Here is a 22,617-nt window from a genome sequence, read left to right on the forward strand (position 1 = left end):
GGTGAGCGGCCGTCCAGCGGCTGCGTGCCTCCTGCCTCTGCCCCGCTGAGCGGCCGTCCAGCGGCTGCGTGCCTCCTGCCTCTGCCCCGGTGAGCCGGCTTTGCCTGCGGCCTTGCCTCCTGCCGGGTTCTCCCCAGACACAGGTTCTCTGCCTGTGAACGTATTTATGTTTTAACCTGCTTCTGAACTTGAGGGAATCTCACTGCAAATACCCCACCTCGGCTGTCTTCTTGGCAGTTTCGGGAGCCGCAGAGGTTTGGGTGTGGACACCACGCTGCATGTGTGCATTTACAAACACGCGGAGAGTTTCATCTCTTCTCCTCGCTCTCTTCTGCTTAGTTCAGTGAACTTTCTGGCTCACCCCTCCTGGAGTGTCCTGGGGGACTGAGAGGCGGGGGTCTGCGTCAGTAATGCCCAGTGTCCACACCCCACCCCGGCCTCTGACCCCAGACCCCAGCCCACCCCTGAGCAGGCCTCTGACCTCTGGGCAGTGTGGACACAGCAAGACCCTGTCTGCAGAAATGCCTGTGCCATCACGTCTTGCCAACAGTAGAGGAAGCGGAGGGTTAGGGGCGCTGTGGTTCTTAGAGTCTCGCAGCAGGAAGGGTGGAGCTGAGTTCAGGTCCTTCAGGCTGTGTGTCCTTCTGTCCTCCTCCCAGAGCGGGGCGTTGGAGGAGTTCATTCAGAGCCTGGTGCGGACGGGTTTCACGTGTGGTGTGGAGGTTCACAGCGAGACCTAGGAACTGCGTCTCCCTGGAAACGATCCACTGAGTGGGAAAGCCCCGTGTCTCAGAACGTGATCGTATTTGGAAATCTGAGGGGTTTTTCAGACAATATAAATTGAAACCCTTAAAATCAAATTAAAATGAGATTAGAAAATTTAGGCACACAGACTTACACAGGAGCAGGGGGAGCTGTGAAGACGCGTCGACTCTGGCATCTCTGAGGGGACCAGTGCAGAGTCCCAGAAGCCCCAGGCCCAGAGCAGGGCAGCTGCTCCTTCCCGCCCCCCGCAAGGACCGGCCAGGCCCCGGCACCTTCCCGCCCCCCGCAAGCACCGGCCAGGCCCCGGCATGCGTCCAGCTGCCAGAGCTGCGCCACACAAGGTAGCCCGGCAGTGCTGGGCTACTGCTGCTGGTGCAAACAACACCACACACCCCCATCCCTATAAATCAGGTTTGCTTTATTGATTACTTTTATGCATTTCCTCTTCACCTCAAGACAATGCAGTTGCTTCTCAACGCTCGGTGTGCATGTAAGCACACAATCAAAGCAGCATCGGTTCAGCAGCCTGGTTTGTCTGTTTCCATGGAAGATGTAATGATTTCATTACATCTTATCCAAAAGGTTAAACTTTGTATCTTATTCAATTAGTACATGAAATAAAAGCCAGTATAGCTGTTTTGCACATAATTTTCATAAATTTAAGTTACTTTTTCAAGATGTATGTGTTGGAATGAAAGTTATATTGTTTAATTGAAATGTGGATGCACTTTGTACTTTAAGAGAGCAAAAACTAGGCATGCATAAATTGTTATGAGGGTATCTGACAGAGTTCTATTAATCATGCTGTTAATGCCACATTCCAATATCACTGTTAACTAAGAAGGTAGTTGTCTTTGATAATGCCAATCGTTATGAGAGTAGGAAAGAGACAGTCGCTTAGATACAGCTAATTTGGAGGGGCTATTTAAAATTTCACAGGAAAAAGAAAAAATGGAGACAATGACAACTGGTGCTTTAGTTTCCTGCATGTAATAACAGTGGTATCTTAAGAAAAATTTCTGCTATTTTCTCTCACAAACTTTAAGTGTTGGTACTTTGAAAAAGTGTAAATCTTTATGCTCAATTGAGTTGAATTTGTTTGGTAATGGCTGCTAATTTTAGACATGTATCTTTGGCCTTGTGTAAGGTAAGCATGCTTTATTACAAAATTAAAATAATTTTTCCCTATTGCATAATTTTATAGAAATGAATGTAATATACTTTTAATGTTTATCGGGGATGAGGTATTTTTACAAAATTAAAAAAATATAAAAAGGACTTGTCTGTCAATTTACTGTGATATTCTCATATGACTTGACTCATTTGGTAACCTTGCATGGAACACCTCCTCCATGTTTGACAGTCTAAATTATAGCAAAGTAGTTACCATAAACCTGCTTTGCAATAAAGAATTAGTGAAGCCGGGTGTCAGTGGCGTGAGCCGGTAACCAGAGCTGCTTGGGAGGCTGAGGCTCAGGGACTGTGGCCAGGGCCAGCCTGTGCCGGGGAGGCTGAGGCTCAGGGACTGTGGACTGTGGCCAGCCTGTGCTGGGGAGGCTGAGGCTCAGGGACTGTGGCCAGGGCCAGCCTGGGCCGGGGAGGCTGAGGCTCAGGGACTGTGGACTGTGGCCAGCCTGTGCCGGGGAGGCTGAGGCTCAGGGACTGTGGACTGTGGGCCTGGGCCAGCCAGGGCCGGGGAGGCTGAGGCTCAGGGACTGTGGACTGTGGCCAGCCTGGGCCGGGGAGGCTGAGGCTCAGGGACTGTGGACTGTGGCCAGCCTGGGCCGGGGAGGCTGAGGCTCAGGGACTGTGGCCAGGGCCAGCCTGTGCCGGGAAGGCTGAGGCTCAGGGACTGTGGGCCTGGGCCAGCCTGTGCCGGGGAGGCTGAGGCTCAGGGACTGTGGACTGTGGGCCTGGGCCAGCCTGTGCGGTGAAGACTGTGAGCCTCCACCTCACGGAGGCAGCTGGACTTGTGCCTGGGTCCCAGCTGTGGCAGGAGGTGAGGTGGGTAGATCGTGGCTTTGTGTGCCTCCAAACAGCAGCAGAAGCAAGGCTGGAGAACACAGCCCAGCAAGCCTAAGGCCCCAAGTTCAAATCTCGGTATCACCAAAAAGAGAAAAAAGCAAACAAGGAACTAATTCGGAGCGTCCCACAGAAGCACGATGCGACGGAGCAGCACGAGCTGAGTTCTCCGGTTTGAGCCCCGAGTGTGGACGTCACCCCGGGGGCAGGAGAAGCCCAGCTCATTGTTGGGAGGACAGACACAGCGGTGTCCGGCGGCGTCTGGAGTCTTACCTCCGAATCCGCTGGGGACCGTGCCTGGGCACCTGCCCCCGCCCCCACCCCGGGAAGCCCTCGAACTCACGATGCAGAGCTCAGTGCTGTTCTGTGGGTGCTGCGCTCTGTCTCCCAGAATGTCGCTACTTCTGCTGAAGACACGCGGGCCCACACATGCAGCCTGCCCCGTTGTCACCTAATCCGAGGCTCCAGAGCCCTGGCAAAGTGGGGTCGGTATCTCTAACTCTGCTCTCAGGAGGCAGCTTCATGACACCAGCAGCAGGGAAACACACCTGAGCCCCACAATCACACACAGCCGGCGGCAGTGCGTCGTGTGGGCGTGAAGGGCCAGAGTCTCGCCTAACGTTTGTTTTCATTTTATAAAAATATGTATTTTTGAGTGCACTTGAGCCAAACCACACACGTAAGGCAGGATGCTGTACAGGTACCAAAGGGTTCCGTGAAGAGCGGGAAGGAAGGCTGTGGGCACAGCTCAGACTATCTGACCCACAAGGAACTGGTTACTAAGGACACAGATAGCTGAGCAGAACCGTGGCCTTAGGGCTGTGCTCGGAGAAACTTCCAGCCACTTCCCCTGGCTCTAGGTCTGGTGCGGATTCTGAGGCCGCTGGAGCATGCTTGAGGTTCCTCGGAACCTGTGCCCCGTGTTCAGCACCATGTCTGGAGGGTGTCCCCAGGGGACGATGCTCTCCTTTTGTAGCTGGCTGCGTGGAGGATGGACAGACACCAGGCAGGCCGACATCGAGGAGGATACAAGGTCCTTGTCATCCATTTATGAAACTCTTCATAGCAGCACTTGAAATTAAATGCATGCTTTATTGCCATGCTTACATTGCGGGTTTATTCAAGTACTTATTTTGAGATCTTAGGGGAGGTATTCTTATAAGCCCAGGGAAAGTTGTAAAAGTAATCATAAAAAGTAGTTGCAGTACTTGACCATTATTTACCGAGACAATACAAACAAACAATTAGTAATTTGTCAGGAAATAGCTGTGTATTTCCTCTATGTCGACAGTCACACGGAAGCAAGAAAGATTGTTCAGATGATCAGGGAAATACATTTTGGTGGCTTTTTCAACTCTGATCACAATCTTATCACTCACTAGAAAATTGCTGTTTAGTGTGAATCAGAACGGAGGCTTTATTACATTAATCTCACCTGGCCACCTGAGAGAAGATGGCTTAAGCCTTCCATTTGACTTCAGTCCCCTTCAGGTAGAGCATGGCTGCCTAGAACATCCTCCTATCACAGGCTCCGTGTGGTTTCATTTCCCGGGCTTGATCGTAAGAAAAGTCAGGGATATAATTAATTACAAATGAAGGAATGGACGATACTCTAAAGTGCTGGGCTGACACCAGAGAGGGTCATTTTGTTGTTGGTGCTTTGAAGCCGCGTCTGGCTTGTTGACGGTCTGACAAGAGCTCACCTTTCTCCTTTCTGGGGCTGTGGTGTGGTCTCCATTGTGAGGGGTCCCTCGGCTCTGTGAAGCTGGTTTTCGGCACACGGTGTGTGCAGGTGACTTCGGAAGAAAGCTGTTTTTATTTCCACGTTTTTATAGCGTGAATTGGTTGAACAAGGGTTTTCATTTTGACCTGTCCACAAGTGACCACCGTGTGCCCGAGCCAGACTCACCCGTAACTCCGCCCGGCTCCCCGCTCTCCACGTCCATTTCAGCAACATTTCTTGCTCCACCTCACCGGAGCGCAGAGTATTTTGGCGCCACCCACCCTCTGCTTGCTGCCTGGCACTGACCTGCACATTTCAAGGCCATGGCCAGGCAGGTTCTGAATTTCCGTGAAGAACTGGTCTTGTGTTTGGAACTATGAAGTGCTACTGTAACTGACGGAGGCCTTCCTGACCACTTCAGCCACACCGGCGTTGCATTCCAGCCACACCGGCGTTGCATTCCAGCCACACCGGCGTTGCATTCCAGCAACCTTCATGGGCACTGCCTCTTCATGTACCTCCCTTCCCCACTCACACCAACCCAGCCTCACCACGGTGCAGGAGAGCGTCAGTCAATGGTAAGATTGAGAGTAAGTCCATCCCTTACTTCCCTTCGCCACTGGTGCCCACGGTGGGAATCTACAAGAGATCCAGGACTTCTTCTCAGTTTGAGCAGCTGTGACAAGGAACCCTCTCCGTAGCACATGTGTGAATGCTTGGTGCCTGCTGGCTCAGGGTCAGGAGCAGCACTGTGGTCCTGTGGGGCTCAGGCTCAGACTGCAGTCCTGCTGACCCAGACTTCCAGCTGCCACGGTGCCCAGCTCAAACTTGCAACTCTCAGGAGTCAACATCACCTCCAAAGTCAGTGATTTCACAGCAAAGAGCCCATGAGATTTCAAACAAGGACACAAAAGAACCATGATGAGAATGGTCAGAAAGTTAAAGGAGACATGGATAAGCACCTGAATAATTCAAAGAAGAGTCAAATAAATAGTTGAGTGTGCTAACATAAAATTAAACATCTGGACAAACCGAGAGAATACAGAATATGTAGTGACAATTGATGGAAAGTGCAGAACTCCTGAGGTGTCATCAAAAGACACAATCTGAGAACCATGGGCGAAAGAAGCTTTAGAGGCAAGCTAGAGGACAGAAAATACGTTTGGTAAAATAATAGTAGGAAGCTTACTTAATTTTGAGAAAGAGAAAAACTGAAAACAAATTTTTCAATTAGATTACTATCAAAATTTCAATGTAAATGCTCACAATAAAAGAATCAATCCTAAAGCTCATAGGGAAATTTGAAGACAAGACTAGCAAATATTATCCTGAGCAAAGAAAGCATTGCTGGAACACAGCAGGGAAAGACAGCGTGAGCACCCAGAGCACCCAGCTTCCTTCTCACAGGGAGGAAGACACGAAGATCAACAGAACAGAAGGAAGGGACTCCGCAATAAACCACACAGCCTTGGTCGACGGAGCCCATGCTGGGTAAGAGCCTCGTCAGCCAATGACGATGTGCATTCTAGTGCTCTCCACACAAAGGCCCAGTGAGAGGCCATCTCCCCCTGAGTAGGAAAATCAGAGTAGGTCCAAAATCAAAATGCAGAATCTAGAACTTGGAAATGCTTTCCCATTTTGGGAAAACACTAGGAGATAGAACATGTTTTTTTTTGAACTGGACTCCAATTGCCCATGAAATAAGAGGCATAAAATTAAAAAAGGTTCTGGAAACAAAGGAAACAAATGCCAGAATTAAGAAGCAAACAAACCTATTTGCCAGCCATTCAGTGAATGAAGGCCCAGCGTTTGGAATATACAAAGAGTGTTTTTTTAAGCATAAAAGCCCCCCAAATAATAAGTAAATGGGCAAATGAATTGAACAAACAATTTTCAGAAGAAGAAAAACAAATGGCTGATACATTTATCCTTAGCCCTAAGGAAAGTATAAGTAAAAACTAACCACTTTCTATTTTACCCCAAACAGACACTCATCGAGAAAATAAACAACAAATGCTAAGAAGATGCAGGTAAAAAGGTTCCCTATGCATTGTTTGTGGTGACGTTCATAAAAAAACAAACACCAGACCTTACAATACAGCTATCCCAACTCACAAGCCGTCTCAGGAACAGGCAAGCACCGTTCTCAACCACCTCTATCAGAGTCTGGGTGTCTCCAAACCAACAGATCAACAAAGAAAACATGATGCATATATGCACACACACACGTGTACAGATAAAAAGGAATCACTCACACGTGTACACAGATAATAAAGCATCACACATGCGTGAACAGATAATAAAGCATCACACATGCGTGAACAGATAATAAAACATCACACACATGTGTACAGATAATAAGGCATTGCACATGCATGTACAGATAATAAAGCATCACACATGCATGAACAGATAATAAAGCATCACACATGCATGAACAGATAATAAAGCATCACACATGCGTGAACAGATAATAAAACATCACACACATGTGTACAGATAATAAAGCATCACACATGTGTGTACAGATAATAAAGCATCACACATGCGTGAACAGATAATAAAGCATCACACATGCGTGAACAGATAATAAAGCATCACACATGCGTGAACAGATAATAAAGCATCACACGTGCATGTACAGATAATAAAGCATCACACATGCATGTACAGATAATAAAGCATCACACATGCATGTACAGATAATAAAGCATCATACACATGTGTACAGATAATAAGCATTGCACATGCATGTACAGATAATAAAGCATCATACACATGTGTATACAGATAATAAGGCACCACTCACACGTGTCTGGAATGGCATGCTGACGATTCGGGGTTCAGTTTTTCATGGGTTGGGGCTTTTGGAGCAGTACCTTGTCTTCTATGTTCTGATATGGAAGAGGAGCAATCAGGTCCTCCATGGAAACGAACCAAAGGCCAACACTGAGTCAGGCTCTGGAACTACACACATGATCCATTTTCTTTGTTAATTACCCAGCCCCAGGATTCTCTTACAGCAACAGAAAGGAGAGCAGAGCAGACCCCTTCTGTAGAGGGCAGAGCAGACCCCCTTCTGTTGGGGGCAGAGCTGACCCCCTTCTGTTGGGGGCAGAGCTGACCCCCTTCTGTTGGGGATAGAGCAGACCCCCTTCTGTTGGGGGCAGAGCTGACCCCCTTCTGTTGGGGATAGAGCAGACCCCCTTCTGTTGGGGACAGAGCAGACCCCCTTCTGTTGGGGATAGAGCAGACCCCCTTCTGTTGGGGACCTGCAGCAGCAGGGTCTGCGATGTGTTCTCACTTTCTGTGTGTCGTTGCTCTAACATGTGTGTCGTTGCTGTAATGTGGGGCAGGGCCTTCTACACACCAACAGCGCCAAGCTTTCCACTGTCAATGACCAGTCAGTGTCAGCTCGCAAAGAACTTTCTGTCAGCCTTGATAGAAAACATTCACAGAGTAAAAGAGATCTACAGTCAATTTACATGGAGAAAGACAATGTAACAGCATGAATAAATGATGGCACTATGCTATATTGTAACACGAGAGGAACAGCTGCAGCCTTGTTTTGTGAATTACGAGGTTATTCTTGTTCACGTATGATTTTATTCCCCAGCTGCTCATCGCTTCTTTTCTCTTATTTCGTTTAATTTGAAAGCCACTTCTTCTCAATAGAGATTGGTTCATATTTGAAAATCATAGGAAGCAGGAAACGAAATGTGGGCTGTAATATAAAAGGATTTCGGGATGAATCTTCTGTCACTTCACCATTCTGTGAGCCTGGTCTTTCTTGTAAGTTACTATGGATACTAATATCTACTGTGTATTATTTTGACAATAATAAAGTTAATGCATATAAAAAGCCCAGTGTTGCTTTAAAAGCTCAATACATGTGACAATGATCATACAAGTATCTGTTCACACTGCTGAACGTGATGACGTGGTGATGCACAACTCAGACCTGGGAATCACAATCTCCCTGGTGAGCATCTGAACACTCATCTAGAAGAACGATTTCAAGATTTCGAGGCCTTATAGAGTTGATATAAGTTTGCACACCTGATAAAAATCAGTCGTTTGCAGTCACTAGTGAAGACATCTTTAAATTCAGTGTGAAGACACTACAGTTTTTGTTGAACTAATACTGTTTTATTCCTACTTATTTCAGGTTATAATGTTATAGGACTTACGAACTTATCTAAAACAATTTTTAAAAAATTGTGTGACTTGGTCACAGGCAAGGAGAGCTATGACTGCATCTACACCCTGAGCAGTGGACCCGACCATGCTAAGCAGCGTCACTGCAGGCCACACCTTCCTCGATTTACTTTCAATCTGTTTGACTCAAGATGAAACATGAAGGATTAGGTTCAGATTCATTTGTTTCTATGTTCCAAACCACTTTGACTAGCTTTGATATCTCTGAGGTGAGGCGCACTGTACACACAGACACACGCGTGTGCTGTGAGGTGAGGTGCACTGTACACACAGACACACACGTGTGCTGTGCTGTGAGGTGAGGTGCCCTGTACACACAGACACACACGTGTGCTGTATGTGAGGTGCGCTGTACACACAGACACACGCGTGTGCTGTGCTGTGAGGTGAGGTGCGCTGTACACACAGACACACACGTGTGCTGTGCTGTGAGGTGCACTGTACACACAGACACACGCGTGTGCTGTGCTGTGAGGTGAGGTGCGCTGTACACACAGACACACACGTGTGCTGTGCTGTGAGGTGCACTGTACACACAGACACACGCGTGTGCTGTGCTGTGAGGTGAGGTGCACTGTACAGACACACGCGTGTGCTGTGCTGTGAGGTGAGGTGCACTGTACACACAGACACACGCGTGTGCTGTCCTGTGAGGTGAGGTGCACTGTACACACACATGTGTGTGCTATGCTGTGAGGTGAGGTGCACTGTACACACAGACACACGTGTGTGCTGTGCTGTGAGGTGAGGTGCACTGTACACACAGACACACACGTGTGCTGTGCTGTGAGGTGCACTGTACACACAGACACACGTGTGTGCTGTGCTGTGAGGTGCACTGTACACACAGACACACTCGTGTGCTGTGCTGTGAGGTGAGGTGCACTGTACACACAGACACAGACGTGTGCTGTGCTGTGAGGTGCACTGTACACACAGACACACACATGTGCTGTGAGGTGTACTGTACACACAGACACACGCGTGTGCTGTGAGGTGCGCTGTACACACAGACACACACGTGTGCTGTGAGGTGAGGTGCGCTGTACACACAGACACACGCGTGTGCTGTGCTGTAAGGTGCCCTGCACACACAGACACACGTGTGTGCTGTGCTGTGAGGTGCACTGTACACACAGACACACGTGTGTGCTGTGCTGTAAGGTGCACTGTACACACAGACACACGCGTGTGCTGTGCTGTGAGGTGCGCTGTACACACAGACACACGCGTGTGCTGTGCTGTGAGGTGCACTGTACACACAGACACACGCGTGTGCTGTGCTGTGAGGTGCACTGTACACACAGACACACAAATAGAGTAAAATAACTGCAGTAAGGCGGTTGCTGTGTGGCTCATTGGTGGAGACCGAGGTCGCGACAGGTTCAAGCCCCGCACACTCGTGAACACCTGCCGTGTCCCTCCCTCCGGAAGGCTGTGCTGATGGAGGGCTCGCGCGTGGGTTCTTCTTCCCAAGAGCAAGGGAGCAGCAGGGGTCAAAGCCAGGTGGTGGGAGCCCCATTCCACAGACCGTGCACGGCCTCCGCCACGTCCGCTGTGTGAGGCAGCTCTCGGTGGCTGCTGACGCCCGGCCCAAACTGCAGGCACATGGAGACGCGGGGAGGGCGAGGCCCGTCCGGGACTCGGGCGCACAGACCGCCCATCCTTGCCGGAGACACGAGCACCCTCAGCTCCACAGATCTGCCAGTGTCCGCACACCTCCGTCTAGACAACGTGCTAAACCACCCTTTGAAACAAAGACTTAGAACATCAGATAAGTTGAATCACAGAAAATGAAAGGTAAAGGGGGAAATAAGGCAGGAAAAGGACAAAACGTCATGTGAACAGCTTGTAATTTAGACTCATACATATTATGATTCCCAGGAATGAGGCACAAGGTTACATTAAAGTTTTGACAGCTGTGTGCATGTGTGCATGTGTGTGTGTGTGTGTGTGTGTGTGTGAGAGAGAGAGAGAGAGAGAGAGAGGGAGGGAGGGAGGGAGGGAGGGAGCGAGGAGCACTGTGCATGCGCATGTGTGTGTCTGTACATGTGTGTGCATGTGCTTGAAGGGAGATTTCTAATCCTCCTCTGATGTTTGATACTGCAGTTCAAGTTTCACAAGTGGGTGACCATATCGCAGGGTAGATTCTTTGTGCAGATGGGTGGCACAAACGTATTCTTCCAGAAGGGTAACCAAAGGACTGAGGCTCGGGAGTGGGGCTGCATGATGGCCTATCTCGTTCAGCGACAGATTTTAGCTGATCTGAAGAGTGAATGAATCCCATAACCTTTGTGCCGTATTGCTAAATAACGAACCGAATGTCCATTAAAAGCTCTACCGAGCTTTTGAAAGCTTTCTGTTTAGTGACAGAGCTTTTGAAGTCACATCCTTGACAGGCAGTCAAGAACTTACACTCTCTATAAAATAAGTGTTTTTAATACTCAGTGGGGCGGAGAATAGGTTAAAAATACTATAAAGAAAGGGAGCGTGTCCATCTACAAGGGCTTTCAAGACTTTTTGAAAGTGAGCAAAAATGTGTTTATAATTTGGAGACACATTTCTGTGATGGAAGATTTTTACCTTAGTGGATTTCCAAAACAGATAGAGGAATAGTGATTTCATCAGAAGGAAAGACGCACACCCGCGTGCACACGAATGCACAAACACGCGCCAAAGCACCAGGCAGGCAGAGGTCAGAGCCACGCCCCTGCGCACGTGACCAGAGCTCTGGTTTCACATCCAAGTCTTAACAAAAAGTAACTGTGAAAGCAAGGACGTCCTTTGTGGAAGCTGGAATTATGAGGGAACAAAGTCTAAAGACTTATGAGGGCGTAAGGTGGGTAGAGGGGAGGGGAAGGGCCGTGGGGGGAAGCCGTCTCGGCCTCTCCGGCATAGGTAGAGACGCAGTCTCCTGAGGACACAGCTTCAGTGGCTTGCTGTTGATACTTGCAAATTTTACGCTATTTCCTTCAAGAAATCACTATGCATTCAAATTTGTTGGTTAATATTTGCACGGCATTTGTATGGCATGCTCTTCTTGTTTTCTCAGAAGTCCTTTGGGAGACTTCCGCTGTGGAATTGTCTTATCTTTCTAGACGAATCCTGTGGATGGATGGATAATCTCCTCCAGGTGACTTCCACTGGACGTTTGCATCTGGCTGATTGGCCTGATGAACCTTGCACTGAGTTTTGCTCACACATTTCTGTCACACACATTTGCTCTCAGTGCCGTAGATCTGGCCCACCGTCTCTGTAAGACCACAGGGCCTGAGAACGCGAGCGTTCTCTTCTTTGCCGTCGTGGTGTTGGGCGGATATAATGGGGGACAGGCTGTTGTGGCACTGCCCTGCACTGCCCAGATGATGATGATGATTTTTCACCCTCTGTCTGTGGACCTCTGTCACATGTGACTCACATGTCAATTCCACGTTATCACGCGGTCAGCAGAGGGAGACACTGTCAGGTATGTGACCACAGTTTGATGAGAAGAATTGCTTTCCCGAGATCTGTTCTACAGCAGGGTGACTGGAGTCAATGAATGCACATAATACTAAAAACATACGAAATAATGAATGATGACAATGTTAACTAGCTAAAGTTAATCTTCCTATAAAGGCTTTTCCTTAAAATGTATAAAGGATTTTCATATGTTTTCCAAGGCACCATGTTGTATACCATAGGAGCAGGTAACCGTATCCATCATTTAAAGAGCAGTGTGCTGGTGGAGACAGGCTAGCTGGTGTCAGCTGAAGGAAGGGGCTGTCCGTACCACGCAGAGACCAGTGGAGACAATTGTGTTTGCAAACTGAGATAAATAAAACAGCAGAGCAACAAATGTGGGCGCAACGTTTTGAAATGAAAAAGTTTATCTTAATGACTGAGTCAGAGATTTCATTAACCAAATGCACATTTAATTATGTATTTTGAACAGCATTGTTCAGAGAATGGAAAAATGGTAAGACTCATTACTAGTCTACAGCTGTTTTGAATAATTTTTAAGCTGCACACAGAAATTGATGACGCTTCATGTCTACAAGCCATCTGTCATATTTTATCAGGACATCTGTCAATTCTTTGTAGAAAAACATAGCAAAGTCAGAGTGGGTTTAACCTAATTGGAAATTATAGCAAATTGAGTTTGTAATTATTTAAAGAAAACAACCAATAAAATAAAAAACATTATTTTCCCCTATTAGCAAATTACCTCAGAATAGTGCGAGGAAATGGAGATTTTTACACAGAATACCTGTCTTCTCTCTTGCCTTATCAGAACTTTCCCTGGTTGCATAGCTTGTCCTTAGCCACTGATATACATTGAATTCTACAGAACAAATACGATTATTGTTATTTTCCAACACAGTATCTAGTGAGTACCACTGATGCATTTGTTCACCCATTTTCACACCATTTCTGTGTCTCCCTCATGCTCTTAATGGCAGATAAATGAACAAGCAAGACTAAAGGGAATGGAGACAAAAGCAGCGGCCAAGGACTAAAGGAGATGGAGACAAAAGCAGCGGCCAAGGACTAAAGGAGATGGAGACAAAAGCAGCGGCCAAGACTAAAGGGGATGGAGACAAAAGCAGCGGCCAAGGACTAAAGGAGATGGAGACAAAAGCAGCAGCCAAGGACTAAAGGAGATGGAGACAAAAGCAGCAGCCAAGGACTAAAGGAGATGGAGACAAAAGCAGCAGCCAAGGACAAAGCCCTCTTGCTTCCGCTTCCGGAGATTACCTCAATGTTATTTTATCTGATCATGGGCATCTCACTGCTGGGTCTGCGACTAACCGCTTGCTCAGCAGCAGGTGTGTGCTCCGTGTAACGCTTGCTCAGCAGGTGTGTGCTCCGTGTAACCGCTTGCTCAGCAGCAGGTGTGTGCTCCGTGTAACGCTTGCTCAGCAGGTGTGTGCTCCGTGTAACCGCTTGCTCAGCAGGTGTGTGCTCCGTGTAACCGCTTGCTCAGCAGCAGGTGTGTGCTCCGTGTAACACTTGCTCAGCAGGAGGTGTGTGCTCCGTGTAAGGCTTGCTCAGCAGCAGGTGTGTGCTCCGTGTAAGGCTTGCTCAGCAGCAGGTGTGTGCTCCGTGTAACCGCTTGCTCAGCAGCAGGTGTGTGCTCTGTGTAACACTTGCTCAGCAGGAGGTGTGTGCTCCGTGTAACCGCTTGCTCAGCAGGAGGTGTGTGCTCCGTGTAAGGCTTGCTCAGCAGGAGGTGTGTGCTCCGTGTACCGGTGTGCCCCAGCTCTGCATCTTACCTTCACGGTGACACTGAGTAATGGGAGAAGAACCGCTCTTCCCATGGGTATTGGTGTAAGTACCTGGCAGGCATCCACGTGTGCAGCCGTGGCTGTGCGTGGGCCAGCTGTGCAGACACAGGGATGACTGGTGGTGAGCGCCGCCCACCGTGCCTCAGTTTCCCAGGAGGCCTCCGGCCTGTGCCGCCAGTCCCCGGTCTCAGCGTATTTATACGTGTTTGTGTATGCATGTGTGCGTGCACTGTGTCTGTGTGCACGCTTGCATGTGTGTCTGGGTGCATGTGCATGGTGTGCGTACACATGTATGTATACATGTACAAACATGTCTATCGGTGTGCGCACATGTGTATCTGTGTCTGTGTGCATGTGCACACGTGTCTCTGTGTGTGGGTGTGTGCATGTGTGTCTGGGTGCATGTGCATGGTGTGCGTACACACATGTATGTATACATGTACAAACATGTCTATCGGTATGCGCACATGTGTATCTGTGTCTGTGTGCATGTGCACACGTGTCTCTGTGTGTGCGTGTGTGTCTGGGTGCATGTGCATGGTGTGCGTACACGCATGTATGTATACATGTACAAACATGTCTATCGGTATGCACACATGTGTATCTGTGTCTGTGTGCATGTGCACACGTGTCTCTGTGTGTGGGTGTGTGCATGTGTGTCTGGGTGCATGTGCACTGTGTGGAGTCACCACAACCGCTCTCTGCATGCTAACATAAGTAACACAAAACGTGAACTATGGCTTATGACGAAATCAAAGGGAGAGATTATAGGCGTTCACTAAATGTGCAATTATTTATCACTGTATTATTAAATTGAAGCTAAAAATAAAACACTTTAAGTTAATACACACATGTATAATTTCATATGGCCTAGTATAAAACACGAATATGACACATATGTGATATACTTATGCATATGTTTTAGTATTAAGATTTTAATACGTATATTCTACTGTAGTGTTTTAGAGTAAATGAAATTATTTTAAGATTTGAGGAATAAGAGATATAGTTAAGAGGATACGTTTCAGTTTTCTCACCACAGACAGGTAACGGGACGGACCGGCACGCTGCAGCCGCTCCACATTTATAATATACCACAACATTCCATCATCATCATATGAATTATGGCTGGTTAGCAAAAGCAAGATGAGAAATGAAGGATCTACAGATTTTCTAACAGTGGGGAGAGTGAGCTTGCTCTAAGGCACCGAGTCTCCGATGATGTTCAGAACAGATTCTGGTGTAAACGTGCCAGGCAGGGCCTTGGCATTTTGCAGGTTGTCTCTTGGGTTTGGTAATTTTTTCTTTTGCTCTACAGAAACTTCATAAGTCAAATTTTAATAGGTACTGCTAAACAATCTTCTAAAAGTGATTGCTACAATTCACATTTCTAGTAAATAATAAGTCATAATTATGATAGAAAAGTAAATATAAGTAATAAACATTAAAATAAGTAATAAATTATCACTTTAAATAATTTTATACATACTCATTTGAGTATGCACTCCATCAGCAGAGGTTTTACAGAAAAAATTATTGCTAATTAGAAACTAATTCTTCAAATGTGATTAATGATTAAATTATTTTTTATTTAATCTCAAAATTTGCAGAAATTTTATTTCAGGCTACAGAAAGATGAGTGTACTTTGGTAAGAGACTCAATATTTTTATACAAGGATAGTTCAAAGAGAATGCAAAACTAGCATATTATTTATCAGAGATTGACATTTCTGTGGGTTAAAAATGTAAGTAAAAAATTTTTAAGATCGAAATAAATAATAGGGATTATTTGTTATCCTCAGCATAAAAATTAATGAGTCTGTTACTATCAAACTGTTTAGTAGAACTCTTTAAAATTGTGATATCTATATATAATTTCTTAACTATATATGCAAAGTATACATACATATATTGATCATATTGCCGGGCACTGGTGGCTCATGCATGTAATCCTAGCTACTCAGGAAGCTGAGATCTGAGGATCGTGGTTCAAAGCCAGCCTGGGCAGGAAAGTCCATGAGAATTTTATCTCCAATGAACCACCAGAAAACTGGAAGTGGTGCTGTGGCTCAGTGGTAGAGCGCTCGCCTTGAGCTGAAGAGCTGAGGGACAGCGCCCAGGCCCAGAGTTCAAGTCCTGAGACCAATATATATATATGTACATATATGTATATGTATATAGATATAGATCATATTTACTAAAAATATTGCCTAACACATTATGAACTATTTTTCTTGCTTCCCCCAATTTTATTTTTGTACATCTACAAACCACTTTGCCTTATTAAAAACTCATGCTCACAAAACCAAAAACAACAACCCATGTTCCTCACAAGCGCACAGTGCTTTGTGTCATGAGCACTTGAGACGGTGCCAGTTAATGCTGGGAGTTATTACCAGCCTTCTGGCCAGAACCCCAGTTCTGGGAAGGTGTCTGGTTTGGGGACACAGCACTGAGCAGATCTCAGGGAAGCCAGACCTGTTGAAACCAATGCAGCTCAAACCTCAGAAAGACAATTGAGTGCAAGGAAGATCACCGATGCGCCCTCAGCATTTTGAGGCTGAAGGAAGGCAGAAGTTCCGCCTGGAATCCACAGGGAGAATGACACGGGAGCGAGGACACGCAGGCCCTTTGAGGACTCTCCAAGGAGCAGTGCCTGTGTTTCCTGCCGGCCTCAGCCCCGTAAGGGACACACCACCCTGCGATCCTGCTCCTTGCCCGGCTCGCCCAGCATGCTGCAGGGACACCTGCTCACCAGAGAGCCTTGTGGCTGCGGTCAGACGTACTCACCAGCCGGCAGAAGACCCCTGGCCTTCGGTCGTCCTGGCGGATCTCAGCTAAGGCCTCAGCAATCTGTTTTATTGGCTGGCCTTCCTTGAGCTTGATCCCTGGGTTCGCTGAGCCTGATGCATTCTGGGTATTCTGGAAACAATGACTGTCCTTTTAGATTCGGTATCGGGACTCGGGACTGTGGAGTTCACTCTGCCGTTGCGCTGACTTGGAGGTGCTTGGGGCTGAACTCGGGGCTTGCCCTCACTTGGCTCCTTTGCTTGGCCAGCACTGGGACATTGGAGCCACACCTCCACCCGGCCTTTTGCTAGTCATTTTGAAGATGGAGTCTAGTGCTCTGTCTTTGAACCATGGATCTCAGCTTCCTGAGTGGCTTGGATTCATGTCTGAGGCTCTGGTGCCCAGACGTCACTGGTTCGGCTCTGGCAGATGTGAGGGCCTAGAATGTTCTTGCAGATGAAGAGCTCGGCCTTGGCTGGCTTCTGTCTTTCCCTTCTTTACAATCTTCTCTTTATTTTGCAAAAGATGGAATATGGAGACTTCTTATTAGAACTTTGAAGCTGGATTTTATTGGATTTTGCTTATATCAAAGAACATAAAGTAAGAGCATTACATGCTTATAGAACGATGTTTTAAAACAAAAATGAAGGGCTTGGAAGGTGGCTCAGTGGTAGAGCGCTTGCCTTGCATTCATGAGGCCCTGGGTTCAATTCCTCAGCACCACATAAGCAAAAAGAAAAAAGCCAGAAGTGGCCCTGTGGCTCAAATGATAGAGCGCTAGCCTTGAACTGAAGATCTGAGGGACAGCGCCCAGGCCCAGAGTTCAGGCCCCACGACCGGACCCCCCCCAAAAGTGAAGTAATTTTATTCTAATATATAATATGTTAGTAATTATGTTTGGCTAATATGTTCACTTTCTGAAGGTAACCTAGAGATCAATATCACCTTCTATAACTTATGCTCACTAAAATATGTAGTAACTAATTTTCTTCATATATTGTGGAACTATGTGAAAGTGGACCAGGTTTATTGAAATGTTATTATTTCAGAACAACCATTTAACATACTGGTCACTGTAAATACATGAAAAGAAGCTATATTATTTTTACAGCATTTGAAAAAGCAAGATCTCAATATACCTATACTAGCAACTTAGGACAAACAAAATGAAGATAGGGTTATGGTAAATGATCTTCAAAAAAACTAGGCTTAGTGAATTAATTCAGTTGATAGTCAAATGATTCAGCAAGCAAAATTGAGTCTGCATTAAATATTGCTGAGAGTAAGGCCCTGAGGGCTCACAGGGGTCTTGCTATTACCAACCCAACAGAGGAACCCAACAGAGAGTTCAAGAGTGACTGCACTATTTCTAGGCAAGGTGGCTGGGTGGGTGCTGGCCAGCTGAAGTGTTAGGAAGCTGAGGAAAATGCATAAGTAACTTCCCACTTGAATATTCACACAATCTTTAGGCTTATGCAAATTTTATGATCACGGCTTAAGAAATAACCTTAAAATTCTCAAGCTGATTCCCATAAAAGAAATTCAGTTTCTAAACCCTGATCACAGATGTAAGTTAATAATTACATTGTCTTTGGAGGATGTACTAGGAAGTATTTTTCTATACAGTAGTAAAAAGTCAATAAAACTTTCCTTGTTTATGAAAAGTTCATTTTTGAGGTGGTTTTCCTCTGAAGCATGTGTGTGTGGTGCTTGAACTCGAGGCCTGGGTGCTGTCCAGAGCTATGCTGCTCAAGGCTAGTTTTCCACCTTGGACTCCCCATGTGGCTTTTTGGTAGAGAGCTGGATGTCGGGGTCTTGGGCTTGTGGCTGGGTTTGAGTGGATGCCGGGGTCTTGGGCTTATGGCTGGTTAGGTGAGCTCGGGTCCTGGCCTCCTCAGCAGTGGGAACTCTGTCTTACCTCCAATGCTGAGCTGCCAGAACAGCCCAGTGAAAATAAACCTACTTTTAGAGAAAACAGCCTGAGTTTAAACAAATTCATGATTCTTTCTCAGAGCCAGAGTGACAAAAGCAGTGGAAGTTTTAGTTATTTAGAACATTGTGCACACTCTAGGTTGGATGAATAAACACTAACAGGTTCTTGAGATGAAACGTAGAGCATATACATGCTTTGGATATCCGCCGGACTACAGGCAATGTGTCTTTCAGTGTTAAATCAGTGACTGTGTATCTCAAGGCCAGATTTGTCATCATTAGGGATTAGACTGAAGATAACAGAGAAAAGGTGCCTGCCCCATCGTTTGTATATTTATCACTTTTATTTATGATTTTCATAAAAGCACTCAACTTAAAAATTTGGTTCACAATGTATCATGATGAATGACTTCATTGTATAAGCATAAAAGAACACCAGATTTTAATTTTTTGAGGTAGAATCTATATTTAGGACCGTTAAAGAGTGTTTATGTTGAGTTATAGCTTACCATTGAGGGATTGATTGCTCATAGGAAAAACTGTCTCAACACTTTAGTAAATAACTCACTGAAATAATGCAAAGGACAGCCCATTTAATAATACATCACATTTCTTAACCAATGTGAATCAAGTGAAATTAATTTACTTGCCTATATATCTTGCCATAATGATAAGTAGTAGGATGATATGACAAATGTTGTTAATAACTAAACAATCTTAAGTGATAAAATTTCTATCAAAAAGTGTATAAATTGTTTCAGCTGTATTTGTTCTCTGGAAGATTGATTAGCATTATCCTGCATTTATGAGTTTGGCATAATTTTCTCAGATTTCCCTTTTAAAACTCATTTGGAACAAGAGTATAATTTATGCTTTATGGATTATGGCTGCATTTTCTCAAAACCAATTATCTAGAGAATCACCAAAAGGAAACTGTTCCTAGAGAGGTCAGAAGAGACATTGGCTGTATCTAGTGACTCCGATTTAAAGACGAGAATGCCGATCATAGACACCTTCCTCATTTAGAGGTAAAATAGCCTTCATGCCCATCGTGCACGGCGGCTCTTCCCTGAGCGGCCCTCATGCCCGGCCGTGGGCTCACTCCACGTCCAGCCCACATGAGCCGCCAGCCCTGCGAGCTCCTCTGTACCCACCAACCAACTCACACCACACCCATGAACAGCCAGGCTGCTGCGTGTCTTCAAAAACAGCGTATTTGCTTCTGAGTTCTCTGAGTCTAGAAGGACTTGGCTCACAGTCATATTTAAAATACCTTATTGTATGGATGGACAAACTCATCTTCATCTCTAACAGTCAATGCATCTGCTTTTAATGAAGATTTTAATGAAAATAATGGCATGAAGGAAAAGTAAGAGTGATGTGGTGTGGCCTCCTTGGTTATGACTTACTAGAGGCTAAGTGTGGCGTGGAGGAAGACCCACCGTAGGGAAGGGGAGCTTCGGTGACTTCCTGGCCACCCACGAATGGCTTTGAATGTGACTGCCGAGGCTGGTGCTGGCCTTGCCCGTGAGCATGGGGGCTTCCCAAGGCGATCCAACTTCAGAAATACTCACTTCCCATTTATGTTCAGACGGCAGAGTCCTCTCATGTCCAATTTGCTATGCAAAAATATTACAGTTTGTCATTAACATTGAGTTTCCCATTTGGGAGAAAAAATAAGTTTTTTTAAGCATATAAATGTCTTCAGAAAGACTTGGAATACTTAGGCTCCAAAAGGAAGCACTCGGGGCACCGATTCCGCATCCCCGTTTTTAAGTTACCACCTTGGAGTCACTATTCAGCAAGTCTGTTGATAGCCGACGTCTCCTTCTCCTCGTCTCCCCCTCTCCTCCTGTTCCTCACATTGTGGGGTACACACTGGTTTTGTGACTGCATTCTGCCTGCTCCCCGAGTCGCCCACCTCTCCTCCCTGACTCAGTGTCCGGTGGTTGTATTTGGACGTATTCATCTGAAGAGCAGGCAGAATCTGGACTGGCTTCTGGCAGAAGGTGACAGGGTCAACCTCTCATGAGAAATTTATTTTATATGCCAGCCAATTTCTGTACAGTGATTTAAGTTGGGCACTAATCATTTTGAGCTAATAAAAAGTATGACAATCAACCGAGAGCCGCTGAACGTGCATCGGATGGTGTGGTAGCTCACGATGGAGCCTGCCTGTGGCTGGGCAGCAGGGGAGAGAGCCATGTGATCCATGAGGAAGACCTGTGTCCCCCTGGGAAACAACCACAAACACCGACAGGTGCTCCCGCTGCGTCCTGGGAGAGGCAAAGGCTGGGTTAACCATCTCCAAAAGACAGAGCCTGAGGGACGTGCAGGTCTGGCCCAGGCTCGGTGAGAACCAGCACAGGGTAAGGACCATCATCGCTTCAAAGCTGGGTGTGCTTGGGAGCCAACTCTTCCTCACCGGACGGCACACAGGGGAATGCACAGTAGCCAGAGCTGACTGCAGGCAAGCGGGCCGGGGGAAGGCCGGGCGTAGCCCCCTCCCCACCCTGACTGTGGCCTGAGGAGTTCACCTCCCAGGGCTAGCATGGAGGCTTGTGATGCAGCAAACCAACCGTCCCTGTTTAGTTTCTGCCTCTGTACATCTACACCCCATCTTCTTCCGGATCCTTGTCGCATTTACTAATAGATGGGATGCAATATGTCCCATTGCAGTTATATTCTGCTAAAGTAATTCTTTAATGACCTGAACAACACTTCCCCTGTGAATCATTCCGTATTTAACTTTGGTTAAATGTAGCTGCTGTTATCCTCTGACTCTGTCTGTCCTTGTCAATACAGATCATATTATACTGAAATCTGACTTTGGACCTTCTTCAAGAACACATCCTCTTGACCGGGCTCACATCTGTAATCCTAGCTGCTCAGAAACCTGAGCTCTGAGGATCAAGTTTCAAAGCCAGGCCAGGGAGAAAAGTCTGGGAAATGCTCATCCCCAATTAATCACTGGAAAGCCCAGAAGTGGAGCTGTGTCTCAAGTGGTAGAGCATTAGGCAAGAAGAGAGGCTCAGAGACAACGTACAGGCTCGGAGTTCAGCCCCAGGACAGGCACACACACACACACACACACACACACACACACACACACACACGCACGCACGCACACGCATGCACGCATGCGCATGCACGCACGCGCACACACACACACACACACGCACTCACGCATGCGCATGCACGCACGCACACACACACACACACACACACACACACACAAAGAAATAGGTCTTCTTGAGAGGAGACGAAGCCAGCACTCAGCATATGAAAATGAACACACAGAAATGACTATATATTGTCTTAGGCAGTTGGCTGTCACTTGATATTTTATGGCTGATTAAAAGGAAATCAAATTCTATTGCAAAGGAACAGAGCTCAGACGCTGGGAAAATAGAAAAACTCAAAGAAAAGAGACAAAAGATTCATCTTAAAAGAATGATGTCTTTTTTTTTAACAAAAAGGATTGTTGATATGTCAATGTGAATTTGAAGATGTGCTTTGAATACAATGAGAATAATTTGGAAGTTTTGTTGTTGGTTGTGGGGCCTGAACTCAGGGCCTGGGCGCTGTCCCTCAGCTCTTCAGCTCAAGGCTAGCGCTCTACCACTGAGCCACCCTCCCAGCCCCTATCTTGGAAGTTTTACAATTGCTCTGCGAGTAAAACTAGATGAATGATAATGGAGCAATTGGCACTGCAGAAGGGCGGTGGCCTGTAGTGGCTGGTCTGTGGCAAGTAAAAGCTTCAAAGTTCACTCACTGGGGGTTAAGGGAGGGGTGTCCATGGAGGGTCAGAATGAAAAGCCTGATGCACAAACGCTGGGGGGTTAAGGGAGGGGTGTCCATGGAGAGTCAGAATGAAAAGCCTGATGCACAAACGCTGGG

The sequence above is a fragment of the Dipodomys ordii genome, unplaced genomic scaffold (genome assembly GCF_000151885.1).
Source record: "Dipodomys ordii isolate 6190 unplaced genomic scaffold, Dord_2.0 Scaffold44, whole genome shotgun sequence".
NCBI lineage: Eukaryota > Metazoa > Chordata > Mammalia > Rodentia > Heteromyidae > Dipodomys > Dipodomys ordii.